The sequence below is a fragment of the Canis lupus genome, chromosome 9, assembly GCF_011100685.1.
Source record: "Canis lupus familiaris isolate Mischka breed German Shepherd chromosome 9, alternate assembly UU_Cfam_GSD_1.0, whole genome shotgun sequence".
Taxonomy (NCBI): Eukaryota; Metazoa; Chordata; class Mammalia; order Carnivora; family Canidae; genus Canis; species Canis lupus.
Window position 1 is genome coordinate 15,905,148 of NC_049230.1, and position 18,339 is coordinate 15,923,486.

At 43.7% G+C, this 18,339-nt stretch overlaps 1 long non-coding RNA gene across 1 annotated transcript in view; it reads left to right on the forward strand.

Annotated features, from left to right (window-relative positions):
* Positions 1–17,227, forward strand: part of LOC106559249 — an 85,528-nt gene extending 68,301 nt beyond the window's left edge. The window contains exon 2 of the long non-coding RNA XR_005364309.1: positions 16,164–17,227. This is a non-coding gene — a long non-coding RNA (uncharacterized LOC106559249). The remainder of the gene's footprint in view (positions 1–16,163) is intronic.
* Positions 17,228–18,339: the final 1,112 nt, after the last annotated feature.

Consider the following 18,339-nt stretch of genomic DNA (forward strand, 5'->3'; position numbering starts at 1 on the left):
TCACGTAGCTTTTTGGAAACTAGCAGACTCACCAAGATGTTCAGGAAATGGTGTCTTTAAACATGAAGACATAAAAAGAAATAGGAAGTAGGGAGCAACACCCCAGTTTAGGAAACAGCTGGTCTAGGTTTGAATTCTGGCTCCATGACCAGCCAACTGTGTGACTCCTCTGAGCCTCACTTTCCTCATTTATAAAGTAGTGGAATGAATCCCTAAAGTAACAAGGTTGTTGTGAGGATTAAGTGAGATGAAATGTGGGCACCTGGCTGGCTCAGCCCGTGATGCATGTGATTCTTGATCTCGGGGTTATAAATTCAAGACCCACAGTGGGTATAAAGATTACTAAAAAATAAAATCCTTTTTTTTTTTTTTTAATGAGATTAAGGGGCATCTGGGTGGCTTAGTCAGTTGAGTGTCCAACTCTTGATTTCGGCTCAGGTCATGATCGCAGGGCCATGAGATGGAGCCCCTTGTCTGGCTCTGTGCTCAGCAGGGAGTCTGCTCCCTCTCCCTCTGCCCTCTCCCTGCTCTAACAAATAAGTCTTTAAAAACTGAGATTAAATGTTAGTGACTTGTGGTTAGGAATCAGGCCTACCGTCATTACCAGTGGGGAGTGGAGAGGTTGCTTCATTCCTGCCTCCTTCCACTCTTAAGGGAGTAGTGTGGTCTCAAAGAGCATGAGTTCTGGTGTCAGTTGGATGCTGGCTAGGAATCCTGGCTTTGCTACTGAAAAACTTGTGATCTCAGGCAAGTTAATGTCCCTGAGTCTCAGAGATAAGGACACCTACCACATTAGGTTAATGTGCAGAGTAAATCACATGGTTTATATTTAGCTCCTACCACAGCAAGCGATAGATATTCAGTACACGCTATTTTGCCACAACATATGTCCCTTAAACATGAATGACCTCACATACCATAGGTAAATAGGAAATTGGTATAACATGAAGTCATGTTGGTTCCTATATAACTTTTTCCTAACATCTTAACGTTTGAGGCAACCAAAAGTCAGCCTTCTCACAGTAACTGGCCTCTTTAATAAGAAACTCAGCATTATAGAAGGCCTTTAAGAAAAGCTGAGAATACACAGAGCTGCCCTCTCTACCTGCAGAAAAAGACTGATGTTTTGACTTTAAGATCCCCATGTTATCCTCCTGGCACACTTTCTGAAGAAGTGAGGACACAAATGAAACTGTGAAGACATTTCCCTTAAATAAACACCACTCCTTAAATCCAATGTTGGATTGTGATGCAACTGGTCCCCATGAGGAACTAACATCCTCCAGGACTTTTATTTCAGAAGTACCACCAGGAGCCCCCAGTTCAAGGCCAGGATACCATGTACAGATGTTTGTGCAAGTTGAGGTTTTGTGGAGCTCACATTTTGCTAGTTTTTTGTTTTTTAAAGATTTGAGAAAGAGTACAAACTGGGGGAGCAGCAGAGCAAGAGAAGCAAGCTCCCGGAAGAGCAAGCCCCCAGGACCAGAGATCATGACCTGAGTTGAAGGCAGACACTTCACTGAGCCACCCAGGTGCCCCCATTTTGTTAGTTTTGACAGTTTTTGATAGTGCTCTGGTTACAAAGTTGCATGGGCTTTGAGTGGTCTGCCCCAACCCAGGTTTGTCCCCATCAGCCCACACTGTAGACCACGGGAGCTTTTCAGGAACAAATAGATGATGTGACAGCAGAGACATCTATATGCCTCTCCCTGCAGTATTTCTTGGACTGCATAAGTTTTCTTTTTTACCTATAGGTAAAAACCATAGGTAAGTGCCTAAGTGTAATAGTGAAAACAAGGGCTCATATTTTACTCTGTGCTCTTTACAAATGAGTTAACTCACTTAATTCTCACAACAACCCTGTGAACTAGGGGCTCCCTAGGACCCATTCTCTAACTGCAGAAACTAAGTAACTTGCCCAGGTCACCTAGCTGGAAAGTGCTAGAGAGTGAAAGCCTGTGTTTTCTCTATGCATTTAAACACATGATATTGTTTTTATGTAGTCAGTTTTTTTAAAACATAAATGAGAATTATACTTACATTGTTTCTTTAATTTACAGGCATTGCCCTATTAGAAAGCTGAAGTAAAGGAAAGCTGTTGATAATTCACAGCTATTTACATTTCACAAGACTCGTGTTTCATTCCAAGAAATCAGGCTCATCAATTATTTGCTTTTGGTAACATGTTAATTATACAAATAATTAGCTGTGAGACTAGACATGAACATGAAAGTATAATGAATAGTTTTGCTAATTGCTCTTTTCTGTTATGGACAGTTCCTGATCTGAAGTATTAACAGCTCTCATGTTTGGCTTGCTAAATTCTCTTTTCACTTCATGGAAAAATCCAAATCAGGGATGACAATTAGATTTTCTCTGTCATGCCAGCCCTAACTCAGTCATTATGACTGTTGAAAGCACTGTGTTGAGAAGTATTCCGGGGGACTGTCTGGGCCCCAGGGGAAGTCACATGGTGATTGATGAGTCTTTTCACCACAGGTGAGTGTGGGCTGGCTGCAGATAAACCAGATTTTTTGCCATCTCTGGCCTAAGTGTTAAATTTATTTCAACCTTAGGGGTCATACTTTCTGCACCCCCTAAAAAAATCCTATTAATGTGCTGTATTCTGGGGTGGAGATTTGAACAAGAATCAGATATGGATTCTGTCTTCTAAAAAGAAAAGCATAAATGGCCCTACATAAACTCGAAAGTGCTAAGTGCTGTAAAAGTAATAGATAGTGTGACATAAGGGATCAGGAGAGAGAACAGATTATTTATAGTAACAGGAAGGCTGGGGCAGAGATGGATCAAGTGTCCTTTCTGAGGTAGGCCTTAAAGAATATATAGAAATGGGGGGCAGGGGTGAAGTGAGGAAGGCTCAGGTTCCCCCCCTCCCCCCGCCCCTACTTTTGGGCAGATGATGAATCACCAGCCATAATGAAGAAGGAAATGTGAAACAGTGGTGTATACAAGGGAAAAGTTCAATGTGGCTGGACTGTAGGAAAAAAAGGAAGGTCAAGTTGAGAAATAAGGGCAGGCCTAGGTTGTAAAGGGCCTGGGAACACCAGATTAGGAATGTTCAAGAACAATGTCTCTCAAGGTGTGTCCACAGGACATTCATACTTTTGACGTAACTAAAGGATCCTGCTGTGAACGATGCTGGAGCAACATTGAATTAAAAACAAATTTCTATGCAAGAGGTTTTAGAGCTTTTAACATGCTAATGTACACTATGAATTTCCAAAAGGAACTTATACTTTGCAAAAATCCCAAATTTAGTGATAGTAGACTTGTCTTTCTTGGAGCACCTCATGAGATTAACATTCTGCAGAAGCTCTATGAAGGTAATGGCCATAGAGTGGTGTGATACGCAGAGTACACATTCAACGTTCCCTGCCAATTGACCAACTGACTGATCTTCTAGAAATCTATATTGTTGCAGGAATAGGGAGAAAATTTGCCCCCAAAGCAGCATCAACCCCCTCCCTCCCTGATTCCCCTGCTACTTTACAGTTAGAAGGTTCTGCCTTCAGCTGCTGCCCTGCCCACTTTAGCCAGACCCAGTTGCTCTCTTTCCTGCCTTGATAAAATTTTGCCTTGTTTCAGGGCTCTAATGGTGCCCTGTTCTGAATCTCCCATCTGTCATCCTGGATCCCAAACATGCTGCCTGCCCTTTCCTCGGCTGCCTGATGCCCCTTGACCCCTCCTCAGCTTGCCTGTATGCTTTCTTTACTGCTGCCCTGACCTCTACATACTTTGAGTGCTTCTGGTCCTTCTGGTAAACCTCGAGATGCCCCAGCTCCAGCCACTCACTGTTCTGGGGTGCCTGTCTCCAGGTGCTCACAGTTCTGGGGTAACTGTGGCTCCAGCTCCTGTGGAGACAAGACACCTGTGTGCTACATTCTAGGGGGCTAGGCTCATACATGCCCAATAAATACCCTTCTGCCACTTTTCCCAGTTAAGGTGGCTTCCAGGTGAGATTCCCTAATTCTGCTTTGAAGGGATGAACAAGCAGCATCTAAATTTAACATCATTTAATTATCCCAGGTGGAGGGGGAAAAAAATCACAGCAGTGACAGGTTTAGAGCTACACTCCCAAGAAGCTTCTGTTGATTGGACAAAATCAGGTGGGATCACAAAACAATCTAGAAGGGAGAGTGAAATCTCTTAAGTGTTTAGAGATTGCCAGGCTGTATCATTCAACAAGAAGCCAACGATGGTGAGATTAAATGAAGCTCGGTGAATGGCCAAAACTTTGCTGGGAATAAGAGCATGACAGGCAGGGCAAGTACAAACTGTAGAGGATGAAAGGCTACCACTATGAACCAACTGTTGTGACCTCAGAAAAGGCCTTGGGATTCATTGTAGGAGTGTGCAGCAAAGACTCTGGCCCCAAAGAGCCTACCAATTTTTGGAAACTATTAGGAAGAATAATCAACAAAAGTACAAAGAAGGTATTCCCTTACCTTTGTAAAGAATGTGCAGTTCTGGTTGATGCATTTCAAGAAAGAAAGAAATAATGGAGTTCACAAGGCATTTTAAGTGATCAGGGGGCTGGAGGGGCTTCTGGAGCCTGACAGGGGATATGCTCCAGTCTAGAAAATTTAAAGGCATGAAGGTGAACATAAACCAAAACCCACCTATTAGAACTAGAAAGCATTCTCGGATCATCTCAAAGGAGTAAGAAAAGGTTACTAAATGTATGGAACTCATTACCCCCCAAGATGTAGCACAGGTTGAAAATAGAAACTGCTTCAAAGCTGCTTACATCACACTGTGGCCGCTGGAACTATCCCAGGTTACTGAGGGAAATCTGATTGTTATAAATAATAGGGAGGCCACTGTGTCTTCCTAAATACAGTCCTTATCCTCAGCCTCAGTGATTGGACCATACCTGCCAATCTTATTTTTTAAAAGTATTGTCCTCTTATCAGATGCCTACCCAATATTAGGCATCATGCTAGGCACTTGTATATACCTTATCTTTAATCCTTAGAATAATACTGCAAGAGATAATAATTATCCATTTCATAGATGAGAAACCACTCAGATTAAGTAACTACTCAGGGTCACATACCTAGTACCTACTCAGGTTAAGTAACTACTCAATGTCACATGCCTAGTACCTAGGAGCTGGGACATGGAAGCCCAGGCATACTCTTAAAGACAGTACTGCCTCTCCTCTCACACATGTATGTTTTCCTGTACTTGTGCTTGAATTTAGTCTAAGACTGCCACCCCAAATCCCAAAAGCAATGGTTTTTTGCTCTTTGCTAGAAAAAAAATGACCTTTCATTATAGGGCTGGCACTTTTGTTCACATACCTCTACAGATCCAAGTACCCTGCTGGGGAAGAGGGGCCAGTTAGGGTCCTAGCACTGAGACAAAGGGAAGAGGAGAGCATAATAGGATTCTGACATGTAATTCTCATAACACCCATTTGAATCTCCATTCTGGAATGAAGGAGACTGGGTCTCAGACTATGTAACATGGCTAAGGGCCCATGGTGCATAGGCAGTAGATCCAGTAAGTGAACTAAATCTGTCTAGCCCCAAAGTTGCCTCCCTGGAAGGAGAGATCATTCCATCTCTGTCCTCTTTCCTTATAACCTCAGAGCTTACGTCCATTATCACAAACCATGGAGGACTGTCTGTTCTACACCTTTGCTAAGTCCACTGCTGGTAGGGGGTGGAGGAGTTCTGTGCTATACAGAAATTCAGGTTGGAATTGTTTCGAACAGATTGTGATCAGTCCCACCCTTTACCTTGTCAACATTTTTCCTAGTCAGCTATAGTGCTGGTTTTTAACAAGACAGATGGATATTCTGATTGCTCTAGCTCAGGGTTTTTCAACCTCAGCATATGGATATGTGAGCAGGATACTTCTTTTGTTGTTGGGGGCTGTCCTGTGCATTGTAGGATGTTTAGCAACATCCCCGGTCTCTAGACTACCATACGCAGTATCATCCACTACATATCAGTAACACCCCCCTCCCTCACCAGTTGTGACAACCAAAAATGTCCACAGACCTTAACCAAATGGTGTCTGGGATCACCCCTTGTTGAAAACCACTACCAGAAGAAGGCAAAGGAGCTAGATATCCTTACCTTTCTACCAAAAACCCAACCCCAGTGTAAGCTGAAGTGAGGTCGTCCAATGACACCTGTGGATGGGGTTGGGCTTTTCTGGTTCAGAGGAGGGAACGCCGCAGATTGCTGGCCCTGTACTTATTTGATGCCCCCACGAGACGTGAAAAATGTAGAGCTTTCACTGTGCAGATGGCTCGCGCTGCTTAATTACCAGCCGAAAGCATGCTAACATTTCCATCCCTCTCCCTGCCTGCAACAGCCCTCCAGGAGCAGTGGAGGCATTAACAACGGGGAGCGGCTGCCCTTTCCCGCATCCTTATCACACACTAATTATTTTATTCTAAAGACAAAGTAGAGAGAATGTAACATATGATTCTGACGACAAACAAACAAACAAAAAAAACCTGTCTGCTTTTCCTAGTGACTAGAGCATTGAAGCTGGTTGCTAAGCAACTGGGAAACTGCAGACTCCTGTACTGGCCATGCTGGTTTCGGAAATGAGCCATAAAAGGAATTCCCCAGTGAGAAAGGGATCCCATACCATTGCCTCGTTGCCATGGACACCATACATAAGTGATGGATCCTGGGTTACAGGCCCTGCTTCAGAAAAAACGCCCCTGCTTAAGGCTTGAATGGTATGAGAAAGGTATGGAAGCCTTCTTCCCCTGCGTTCTCCATGCAGGCACGTCCGAGGCCCTGCCTCTTCCCCACGCATTCCCCTGAAAGAGAGGTCTGATTCTAAGTGGCTGAGACATTCTGTCCAATTTCAGCTCTGCTTTTTAATATGTTCCAGTCTTTGCTCGAGTTGGAAGGGAGTCTGCAATCTGGAAAGCAAATTTTTAAGCAAGAAAAGATGCCTCGGGTGGCAGACAGGCTGTCTGTCTGTCTATCATCCACCCCTGGTTGGGGGCCACACAGCGCCAAGATCAGGCACAAGGGCAACTCTCTATGTTCACACGTTCTATTGGAATTTTGCAAAACAAGAGAGATTAGCAGGGAAAAAGACAATAGCCGTGACTCCAAAATGAAATTGGCATGTCATGCAGAGCACGGCACACAATAGGCCACTGCAATTCTGTCAGAAATTAGAAACAGACTTCAGATAATAGGAGTGAAAAATGCAAGGCAAATATAAAGATGTGGAGCTTGAAATACAAAGAAGTGCAGGTTTAACTGGGCTTCCTACACTCAACCATAGAACATATAGGCCTGTTGTAACATCATGGGCCATATGACAAGAGACTTGAGACACTGAATACTAACCCCCAAGTCTCTTAGGAGATGGACCCAAAGAATAGCAGTGATTTGCTCAAGGTCATAGAAGACAAACATTGCTGAGGGGTGATCTACGAAGGACAACTCTGCATTTTTAATATTGCTGCATAATAAATTACCCTTTAGCAGCTTGAAACAGCAAATATTTATTGTCTTCCAGTTTCCGTGGGTTGGAATCCAGAACATCTTGGCTGGATGCCTCAGATTTCGGGGAACCTTCACAGAGTACATCAGGATGTCAGACAGGCTGCAGTTATCTTGAGGCTTAAGTGGCATGGATCACTCACACAGTTATTGGTAGACCTCACTGGTCCTCACTGGTTGGAGACCAGTTCCTTGGTATGTGTGACTCTCAGGGCAGTTTACAGCATGGCAGCCAGCTTCCTCTGAGCCAAAGAGCACCAAAAATGGAAGTAGGGGTCTTTTTTAACTTAAGCTTATCCCATCGTTTTTATCTTATTCATTAGAATCAAGTTACTAGATCCAACACATATGGAAAAGGAGGGGATCCCATGACAGCATGGATACGAGAAAGTAGGGACCATTGGTGGCCCTCTCTGAGGCTGCCTACCACAATAATCAAGTATGCTTCCTGGATCCAAACTGAATGGGAAAGACCAGGGGTTGGAGATCAGGCTCCTAATTAGGCCTGGAACATGGGAGAAGGCAGAGGAGGGGTGTCCCGGAAGGGACAGCTAGGGGAAGCTGAAGGGAGTAGATAGGCAAATAAAATAGTAGCAGAGAAGGGCAAGAGAACCCGGTAGAATGGGGACAGAGAGGGGTGGGAGAAGCAAGCTGAAATGATGGACACAAATTATAAGAAAGTGGCATCGAGAATGAACTGGAAGAGTTAAGAAGGAATAAAGACCAGGGAAAGGGATGTAGAAAGAGAGGGAGGGAAAGAGAACTAGGAAGCCAAGAGCTTAAGCAGATGGTGCCGGAGAGAAGGTGAGGGTGGGAGGGTGTACAGAAGAGGTGGAAAAATGCGGGAGGTATTATGGGGCTGGGGCAATGGTAGCAACTGGGCAAAATAACTTTGACAATACTCTTTATCGAGTGCTATTACCTCACTTAGTCTTCATGCCAGCCAACACTGTAAATGCTGTTATTTACAGCATTTCAGAAATGGGGAAATTGAATTTTAGGATCAAGTACCTGCCCAAGGTTGTACAGTCAAGAAGTAGTGCAGGTGAATGTTGACAGGGCATCTTCTTGCCAGTCATCTGGGTCAAGCACAGATTGGGAAGGTTGGATTCCTTGCCAGTAACAGTAACCTCATCAAACATGAAGTACAAGGTGACTGCCTCATTTTATCATGTGGACCCACATATCAAAATAGAACTCTTCTGCTACACTGTATAGTTATTTCTCTATACCTGCTTTACTAAGAGCCACGAAGACACCATGTCTCATTCTTCAAATCTCCCACCATGCCTGCACTGTCTTGAGGAAAATTCAAGAAAATTTGTGGAACCAAACATTTCTTTCTCCTGAATCCAATGAGAAATTCTGTCTTATTAGCCTCACAGTGAAGAGGGAAAAGACTGGCCCTTCCCCCTTAGGGACACCTCTTCACTAGCTGTTTGATTTTGGACAAATTACTTAACCACACTGGAATGCAGCACCCTTATCAGTTAGACAGGTTGGCTAAATGATTTGTAAAGTCTTTTCTAGCTCTGAAACCTCACAAATTACGTATCAGGGACTGGAATTAGTCGAAATGGTCAATGGATCTGATACAGATACTGGCTGCCACTTTGGGAGACTTGATAGTGGAGTGTTCTGAATTTCATTTGGCCAAGATGCCAGTCCATCAATATGTTTCTCAAGGGAAGACCAGCTCCACTCATTTGTGGCATCTGTGTGCAATACAAACTCCATGAGCGTAATTCTGTTTCTCACCAAGTTCTATGATGCTATGGGAAGAACTTAGACTTATCAACTCTCAAAACAAGATACCAACTGGGGCACCTGCCAGAATGACATTAGGGATAAACAGAGCAGCAGGACCTGAGATTCCAGGGTCATCAAGAGAACGTCATCGGAGTTAGGATGCCTGGGTTTAATCATACTTTTCAGTCGTTGATATTTGGAGCTGGAACATGAATAAAGGACAGTGTCACATAGCTCTGTTTAGCCCCTGCCCACTTGGGCAAGTTATAGACAGTCTGCCCCCCATACCAGGTCCACAAGGTACCCAGGGATAGGTGAGCCCTTCTGAAAAACATCTAAGGAGTAAGCATATGCTACTCCTGGAAATCTAATGGTAGATCAAAGATCATCTTGAGAATAAAGGCTGCCTATATTTGCTTCTATATCTTTCACCCACTGAAAGTGATGGATGGGAACATTTTGAAAAGAGTTGACATTAATCTGTTGGTGGTGGCCGCTGGTTACATTTCCTGGTATTTCTGCACAGATATTTTAAGGGGTATACTTTACTTTCCTAATAATGAATCTCTAAAAACCTTTTAAGAAAACACCTCTACACCCAACATGGGGCTTGAACTCAACAACTCCAAAATCAAGAGTCCCATGCTCTACCAACTAAACCAGCCGACAGCCCCAAATTCTTTTTTGATTGGCAGATAACTCACGTAGAAGACACCAGGAGTGGGTAGTTAGTGGCTCTCAGGAGCTATGGAGAGCCCCATCTCCTCACACGTGCTCTGAGGAGCTAAGCGTAGCAGATGTGTTGGTGTCCTGCCCAGAGCTGGTTACATTTCAGCCATTTACATTTGGCTTGGATTCCAGCTGCCAGCACTTATGATCCAAAAGCTTTCTTGGATGTGGTAGCCCCTGCCCATGTAGAAGGTAGAAGGGCTGGGAAATTAACGCCTCCTTCTTTGAATGCAGCCCTCACCTAATGACAATGGGAGCCCAGGTAGAAGCATCCTAGGCCCCCTCACCTCAGGTGTGCCTCCTACACTGCCTCCCAGAGGTTACCAGCACAACTGAGCGTCTCTTGCCCACCCGTGCCCTTCATGTCCTATCCTAAATTGCCTTCCTCCCCTCCCATGGATTACTTCCCAACCCGCTGCTGGTGTTTCTTGGCATTACCTCCCTAGTAAGCCATTTGCACAGAAACCCTTCTATCTCAAGGCCTGCTACTAGGGGAACCGCAACTTCTGCTAGGGCCATAGGAAGGAATGGAGAAAAAAATGATAGTATTTCAAAAGGAGGATGTCTGTAAGCATGTGCTCCCATGGTGCATTTAAGAGTTTCTTTATAGCTCATCACCTACCTTTACAGAAATGCTATGGTAAGAAGTGCTGCCAACTACAGACCAGTCAGAAATGGAGACAAGGCCTCTCTGAAATGGTCCTGGAGTTACTAGGAACATTGACTTGATTTGCAAAATTTGTTTGCTTACGCCTCTCCTCCAGAAAAATGCAGCATGCCTGTAGGGATAACCAAGTGCAGCACCCTTGAGACGCATGTCCGTGGAGTCATCCAGAAAAACACTGATGGGGGACAAGGGTCTTTTGAGAAGACACAGTGCTGGAGCTTGGCGGGGCTGCACTGGGTCATCTGGTTTGCCTCCAGCAGCATCTGGTCAGAGCAATGGGGGAGGGGAGAGCATACACCATAACTCTGGAGGGCAACTGAATAGGAAGCAGCTTACGGCATGTGGGCTCAATTTCCCTCAAAAAGCTCATAATATAACTTGTCAAAAATGGCACTCTGAACCCAAATTATAAGATAATTGTATTCAGTCCCAAATTTAACACAATAAAGGTTATATGCTCTCATGCCCTAGCAACCATCTCATGGGGGGCGGGGGGAAAATACCACACAAAAACAAAATATAAACTTGCAAAGCTGTAATAAAACCAGCACACAACTATTCATTTCAAGTCTATTTTGAAAAGCCTTTGATAATACCAGTAATTCCCTTATAAAGCTTCTATTCTCTTGCCACAATTCCCTTCTGAAGATAGAAAAAGGTTTTGCTCTTCTACAGCCACTCTTTTTACAGAGATAAAGTCCACTTTATTTCCCAATTTTAAATGTTTGTCATTCTTAAAAAAAAAAAAATAGCCAAAATCCCTGACCACCTACATGCAGCTAAATGAACCATATAGACAGGGCTTAGTGGCAATATCAACGGGAACCCTCCTTGTTTTGCCCAACAAGATTCATTTGATGGTGCTTATCAAGGTGCTTAAATGTCGCTCAAGGGCCTTGTCCACGAGATACTAAAACATTTCAATGAAAAGAAAATTCAACGGTCTACACATCTCCAAATATTTTGAGCCTTCATAACATCCAGGTTGGGTGGTATCCCTTTTATGCCCCAGATGACACTACAGAGGCTAAGCAGTCACACACCTCGGGGTGTGACTGGCAGGTCTACCTACGATAGAGGAAGGGGTTTGAAGCCCTGTTGGATTGAAGAACAGAAATCTACTTAGACAAGCTCACATGAAAGAGGGCGATGGTTGTAAGTGCTCTTGGACTCAAGGAAAGCTGAGTGATGAAACTTCAGGAAGAGTGGGAACAGGCAGCAGTTGTTGCAGGAGAGTGAGGTGGTAGACAAAGGGCAAGCAGATGCCCCTACGAGTGAGCAGGCATGCCGGCAATTAGTCTCTCGAAGGTAGGAAGGCAACAAGGGAAAGAAGGGGGGTCAAGCAGCCAAATACAGGAACTGAAGAGAAAAAGACTGCATAAACTGAGCAGTGAAGGAATGTCCTCAACAAATGTTTCAGCCAGTAGTCAGCCACCCACTGGCCCTGAAGATAGGCTATCCCCAATGGAGAACCAGCTTGCAGAACACATGAGGTTGCAAACACAAAGCCCTTCCAAGTAACCGAATTGGTCATTCTGATTTACATGGAATAGGGTCAAATTTATATTCTGATTTTATGGGCTATATTTAAAGAGTTAAAGTTACATTCATTGAAATGATATGCATGATCTTAATGAAGTCCATGTACTTTTTTAAAAAGTTTTTATTTAAGTCCTCTCTATACCCAACATAAGTTTTGAACTCATGACCCCTGAGATCAAGAGTCACATGCTCTTCCAACTGAACCAGCCAGGCATCCACCCCCATGTACTTTTTATACTTTATTTTTTTTATTATTTTTTTTAATTTTTATTTATTTATGATAGTCACAGAGAGAGAGAGAGAGAGAGAGGCAGAGACACAGGCAGAGGGAGAAGCAGGCTCCATGCACCGGGAGCCCGACGTGGGATTCGATCCCGGGTCTCCAGGATCGCGCCCTGGGCCAAAGGCAGGCGCCAAACCGCTGCGCCACCCAGGGATCCCTGCTTTTTATACTTTAATGTTAAAGTTTTAATAACTTGGTTTACATATGTGATAGGATCCATACTTGTAGTTTGGGCTACTCTGATGTTTACTATAACTGACATGGACTTCACTTTGCTTCACAAGGTTTATTTCCACATATATAGTGGCCATTCTTTGTCCCAAAATATATGCCCTAAACTCCAATAAATTTATTTTTTTTATATTACTACTTCTTCCCTTTATTATACAAAAGGTAGCATACCATGTATATTTTCAGTGCTTAAATTTCAAATCAGTTTTTATCAGAATTGTTTCCTGGCTACCTACCTATGATGTTAAAGGCACCATGTTAAACATTTATATGGGTACAGAGATGAGCACAGCATAGCCCTGTCTTTAGGGATCTTATAATTTGAAAGTGGAGAGGCCATGTGGAAGGAGAATTAGACACAATTAGAAGTATATACCAGTAACTATAAGGCAATAAAGATCGTTACTGGCTACATTGGAAGGCCTTCTTAAGCCTCCCCTTTCCCCCAGCTCTGTGACTAGAGCCTTTGACCACAACCATCCCCCATACCTCCCCTCAATCTCTAGTCTAAAACCTACCCCCCTCTTCATCCTCTCATTCTGTGCCCCATCTTGGCAGATCTTCCATTGCACGTGGCCTCTCTGGAACCTCTACAGCGTTTGTTCATTCCACTATGTTGGGAGTTACGACTGGAAGCTAAGTGGGGCCTTTAAGATAGCTTAAATTAACTGATATAGTGCAGATCTCTCAGGGAGATCCTGAACACTGAACATTTGTGTGAGCTGTGCAGTAACTGGATCCCTTTTGCTACTCACTTGCTGGGCTCTTGTTTCCGGCTTCATTCAGGACTTCACATTTCTGATTTCTCTCATAAGAGTTCTTCATGCTTTGATCAGACTGGAGTATGCGTGTATGCACATCCGAGTGGAAAGGAGAACTCTGAAGGGTTTGCCAACCCTCATTCTCTCTCTCTTACCTTTCTGTTCACAGCAGCCTCTCAAAATCCAGGTGAGTGACTGCTCCGTATCATGCGTGTGTTGACTCACACATATTCATCAGCCCATTCTTGGAGAGAGCCTGAGTACCAAGGAAAAGTTTGGGTTACTGACTGTGAAGACACAGTGTCTTGCAAGGCCAACCACAAAGTGGTATCCTGGAAACCTCGTCCCTGGAGGTTGAGTACAGGAGGTCCTGCCTTCATTCCCTCTGCCTTGATTCTAATGGTGGAAGGATCAGATGCCTAGGACTTTCTAGTCTGCTTGTTGCCACATCAGTGCTTGCCTATTACCCAAGGATCCTCACCAGATGTCTCTGGCCTGCAGCCTAAGCACCATGGAGGTAGTGGTTGACTCTTACTGCTGTGAAAGGGCAGCCTTCAGCATAGACCCTGGCCAAACGCAACTGATTCTTATCAGAGACTGAAGGACAGGTTTTACCAGAGTTCCTATGCCTAAACTTGAAAAGCGAGTTCACCTGCCCCTTTACTCCACACACTAGGGCTTCCTTTCTGTTCTTAAGAAAAAGTCAAATTCTCCACCTCCATAATGATTAGAGATTGCTATGTGGCCTCGCCTCTACTGGCTTCTGGTCACTAGGGTTAGGCTGGCCAGTTGTACCAGTTTCCTGGGTTCAGTGCTAAAACCAGCAGAGTCCCAAGCAACCTGATAATAGGTTGATCAAGTTACCTAGAACCGATCCTCCCAGACCAGCTCTCCAGCATCCATGGGCCCTAGAGCTTTGCCAAAACCCATGGGCGACAAAGAGTTAGATCTGGAACTGCAGGCTGTAGCTGTCATTTGCCTTATTCAGAACCCTCGTGTGGACACAAGATAGGCTTCGTCACCCTAGACTCCAATGGGGAAGGAGCAAGGAGGAACAGAGATTTTCACGATCACCACATACCTGGACTACATTCTAAGTCTTGTCAATGCGGGCTGTTGATAGTTATTTGTAGTTTGAGAAACACGGGACTGTTAAGAAAGGGGCCAGGGACCTGCAACACCCAAACCTTTCTTCCTCCATCACCTATATTCCTCCCTGCGAGGTCACAAGGGAATTCAGACTCACTGAGGGCAAAGAGACACTTATTCTAGCTGGTCTTTGTCAAACTCCAGTGAAAAGGATTCCTCTGGCTAAATCAGAACCAAAGCACAAAATCCAAATCTCAGCTCAAACCATTGAAATGTGAGGAAAAGCCAAGCCAGAAGAGTCACTGGTGAACAGAGCCAAAGAACAAGGTAGGGGTACAAAGCAAGAAAGTATTTGCTCCAATGGCTCAAGCCAGGCAGGTCTCCTAGCCAGTGTGTTAGGTGTATCATTTGGGCCTGACACTACTCCCTCACCCCGCCCCCCAATAATTCCTCTACCCTCTGGAAGCCCTGGCACCCAAAAAGAGGCAGTGGCTGGGTCTCCAGGCCATGCTTTATTTGTCAGGAATCCTTATAGGTACAGAGTCCAAACAGATGATGCTGTGCTCTGAACCTCTATTTTAAAAGCTCTCAATATCTGCGGCCCATTAAAATGCCCTAATTTGACCAACTCATTAAGCGTGCCTCCTTTTCGGGGAGGTGAGTTTCCCCTGCCTTGAAAGCCACTCCACTGTGCAAGTATCTACAGGACTGGTGGTCAAGACACTTGGGCTTTAGTATTTTTCAAGATCTATGTGATTAGTTTGAGGTAAAGTATTTCTCAGTTTCCTCACCTATAGAATTGATTGGACTAAACTTTTGGGATTAAGATTTCCTCCAGCTTTATGATTCATCTGTCTGTCTCTCATGCACGCATACACACACGCTTCTGCTTTATCTCTGGATATTAACTCAAATGCCATGCTGAGCCACATTAGAGCCTGAGGCAAAAGAAAGAAAAATCATTAATATTAGTCTTCTCTTGATTTAAAATGTTGCTATCTTGTTCATCATGGATTTTTTTGCATTAATTTGGATTTTTAAAATATTAATCTTGATGGCTGAATTTTGGGAGTCCCCTTAAATTGTACACCCAAGGTACATGACTCACTTGCCTCTCACCCTGGTTCCAGCCCTGTCATTCTCTATATCTGGGTGAGCTGCTCGATGAGGAAAAAAAGAGACGACATGCGGCCCCTTTTATAAAGTTTCCCCGAGACAGCCATAGGGTTATTATCAGTGACCCACCAATAATTTCTAGTTGTTTGTTGTTTTTGTTTCTTTCAGCCTAAAAATTTTTTGAGTGTAGGGACCCTCTGGTCTCATTTTGTTGTTGTTGTTTTTTAGCCCTCCCTCCACACACCAAATGCCAAGCACAGAGATAAACTCTGCATGACTTGGCAGGACACACACCAAATCCACATTTCATACCCACCTTTCTCTTGATCTTTCACAAGACAACTATTTGTCATTTAAAAAAATTACTAAGTCTAGACAATAAAAACCCAAGCAGCTGGAAAACCAGAAAAGTACAATAGTTCTTCTAGCATGTGTTACCAGATAATGAAAAAGAAATGTGGGATTCATTCCTCGCTTTTTCCTTTCAGAGTCAAGAGGAGCAGAGGGAAGGAAGATTTAGACAAAAGGCCTCATGGGACCAAGAAGACCCAGACCTCAATCTGAGCAGCATCACCATTCTTTGACCTAGGACACCAGAGGCTGCTACCCCTACTAGCTTGCAGCTGCATCTGTAGGAAAACATCTTCATACCACATTTACCTGGGCTCAGGATGGAGAGCAGAGGACACAGCTTTGAAATGTTATCTCTGCAAAGTCTGCATTCAAGGACATTTTGAAGGAATTTTATTTCTTTCCATTAGATGTATTAATAGACACATAGCTATAAAAATGTATTCGTGCTGAAATCCCGAAAGCCTTTATCAACTAAACAAATGATCATGGAGCGGCAGTGAGGAAGGCACGAGGCTGCATTCTCTTATTTGGCCATTCACTGGTTGCGTGCCCTGGAGCAAATAACCTACCCTCTCCCTGCTCCATGGTCTTTGTCTGTAAAAGGTCTCCACTAGAGGCTGCTAAAATCCCCTCTACCTCTGACCTGCTATAGGGGGCGCTATGAAAGGACTGGGCAAGGTTTGTGGAATTATTCCCTCCTGTCTCCCTGTCCTATTAGCTTTTTTTTTTTTATAATGTCAAATTCTTAATTAGTAGGTTTCAAACATGAAGAATATAAAGCTTGCCTGTACATTTGGGAAGAATGAAGTTTTGTCTTTTAGAGCAGAGAGAGGGAGCTAGCTGAGGCTTCTAACTGAAGCAAGTCACACTCCCAGAAAAATGAAATGAAAGCCTGAACGATTGTGAAAATTGAGGACCCTGTAAGCAAGGAACAAGTACCCTGTTGGTATTTTTTTAGATGATTTTCATTCCATTTGCAACACCTTTGTGCTTCCTTTATGAATTTCTCCATCTCTTTCAACTCTACAGTGAGCTATTTTTAAGACTGTTTTCCTTTCATACAGGAATACTGTTCAGAGAAGCAACTTAATTGTCATCATACTTTTTCTTAGTCTTTCAAGACCTTTTGTTATGGTGAAATAATTTTAGGTACACCAAGCACAGATCCATTAAATACATTCTTTATTTCACTAATGAACTATTGTGGGTGGTAAAAATTAATTTCATTCCACCCATGATACTCACATATCTGTTCAATTTTTATAGTTGAGAAATGAAGGTTGCAAATAACTGCAGTCAGATGAGAATTCCTCTTAAAATGTTAAGTCTGTTGTTTCATTTATGCCAAGACATATCCAAAGAAAAATCTATAAAAATACTTCACAAAATGAAAATGGTTCAACAGGTCTAGTCTCAGGGTTGATGTTACAAATGTTTCTACAGACTGAATATGCTTAGGAACTGGAAGGGCCCTGTGTTGATGGATTGGAAGAGAATTCTCGGAGCAGATGTGTTTAAACTCATCTGGGTGGACATGTCGGCTATTGGCACACTTGCTTAAACATGGTACTGATGAGACCCAGGGCCTGGATTGAATGGCCATATGGCTCAGCCAATGTTGCTCAATTTAATAGGTCAGGCTGTAGCCCTAACACCTCTCCACCATTTTACATTTCATACACCTCCATGGGAGGTGACAAATGAGAAGGACAGAGGATGTGGATGAAGTCAGGTAAACCCTTCCCCACAGCATGGAAAGGAATGCCATGTACAGGTTGTACTGAGGGCCAGGGAAGCCACTTTAACACACAAGGAACAACAGATTTTAACAATAACAGGCCAGACCCTATAACTCTGATTGGAAGGAATGAAGGAAAAAACAAACATCTCTAACACAATGATGAAAATAGTGATCCCAGCTGGGGTGCCTGGGTGGCTCAGTTGGTTAAGCATCCAGCTCTTGATCTCAGCTCAGACCATGATCTCAAGGTTGCAGGATTAGACCATCATTGGGCTCCTTGCTCAGCAGGGAGTCTGCTTAGGGTTCTCTCCCTCTCTCCATACCCCTCCCCCTGACTCACTTTCTCAAATATTTTAAATAAATACAATAAATAAAAATAATGATCCCAGTTGGCAAGTGGAAAGGCATGGGAAGAGGGCTGTGCCTTCAGAGAAAAAGAGCAAAAGCCAGAGTTCTCTTTAGGGAGACCGGACAAGTGTCACAAAGCAAGAAAGGTCTGACTCCCGTACCCAAAGATAAACTATCCAGAACTACCAAGGACCTTAACAAATGTAAAATTGGGATTGACT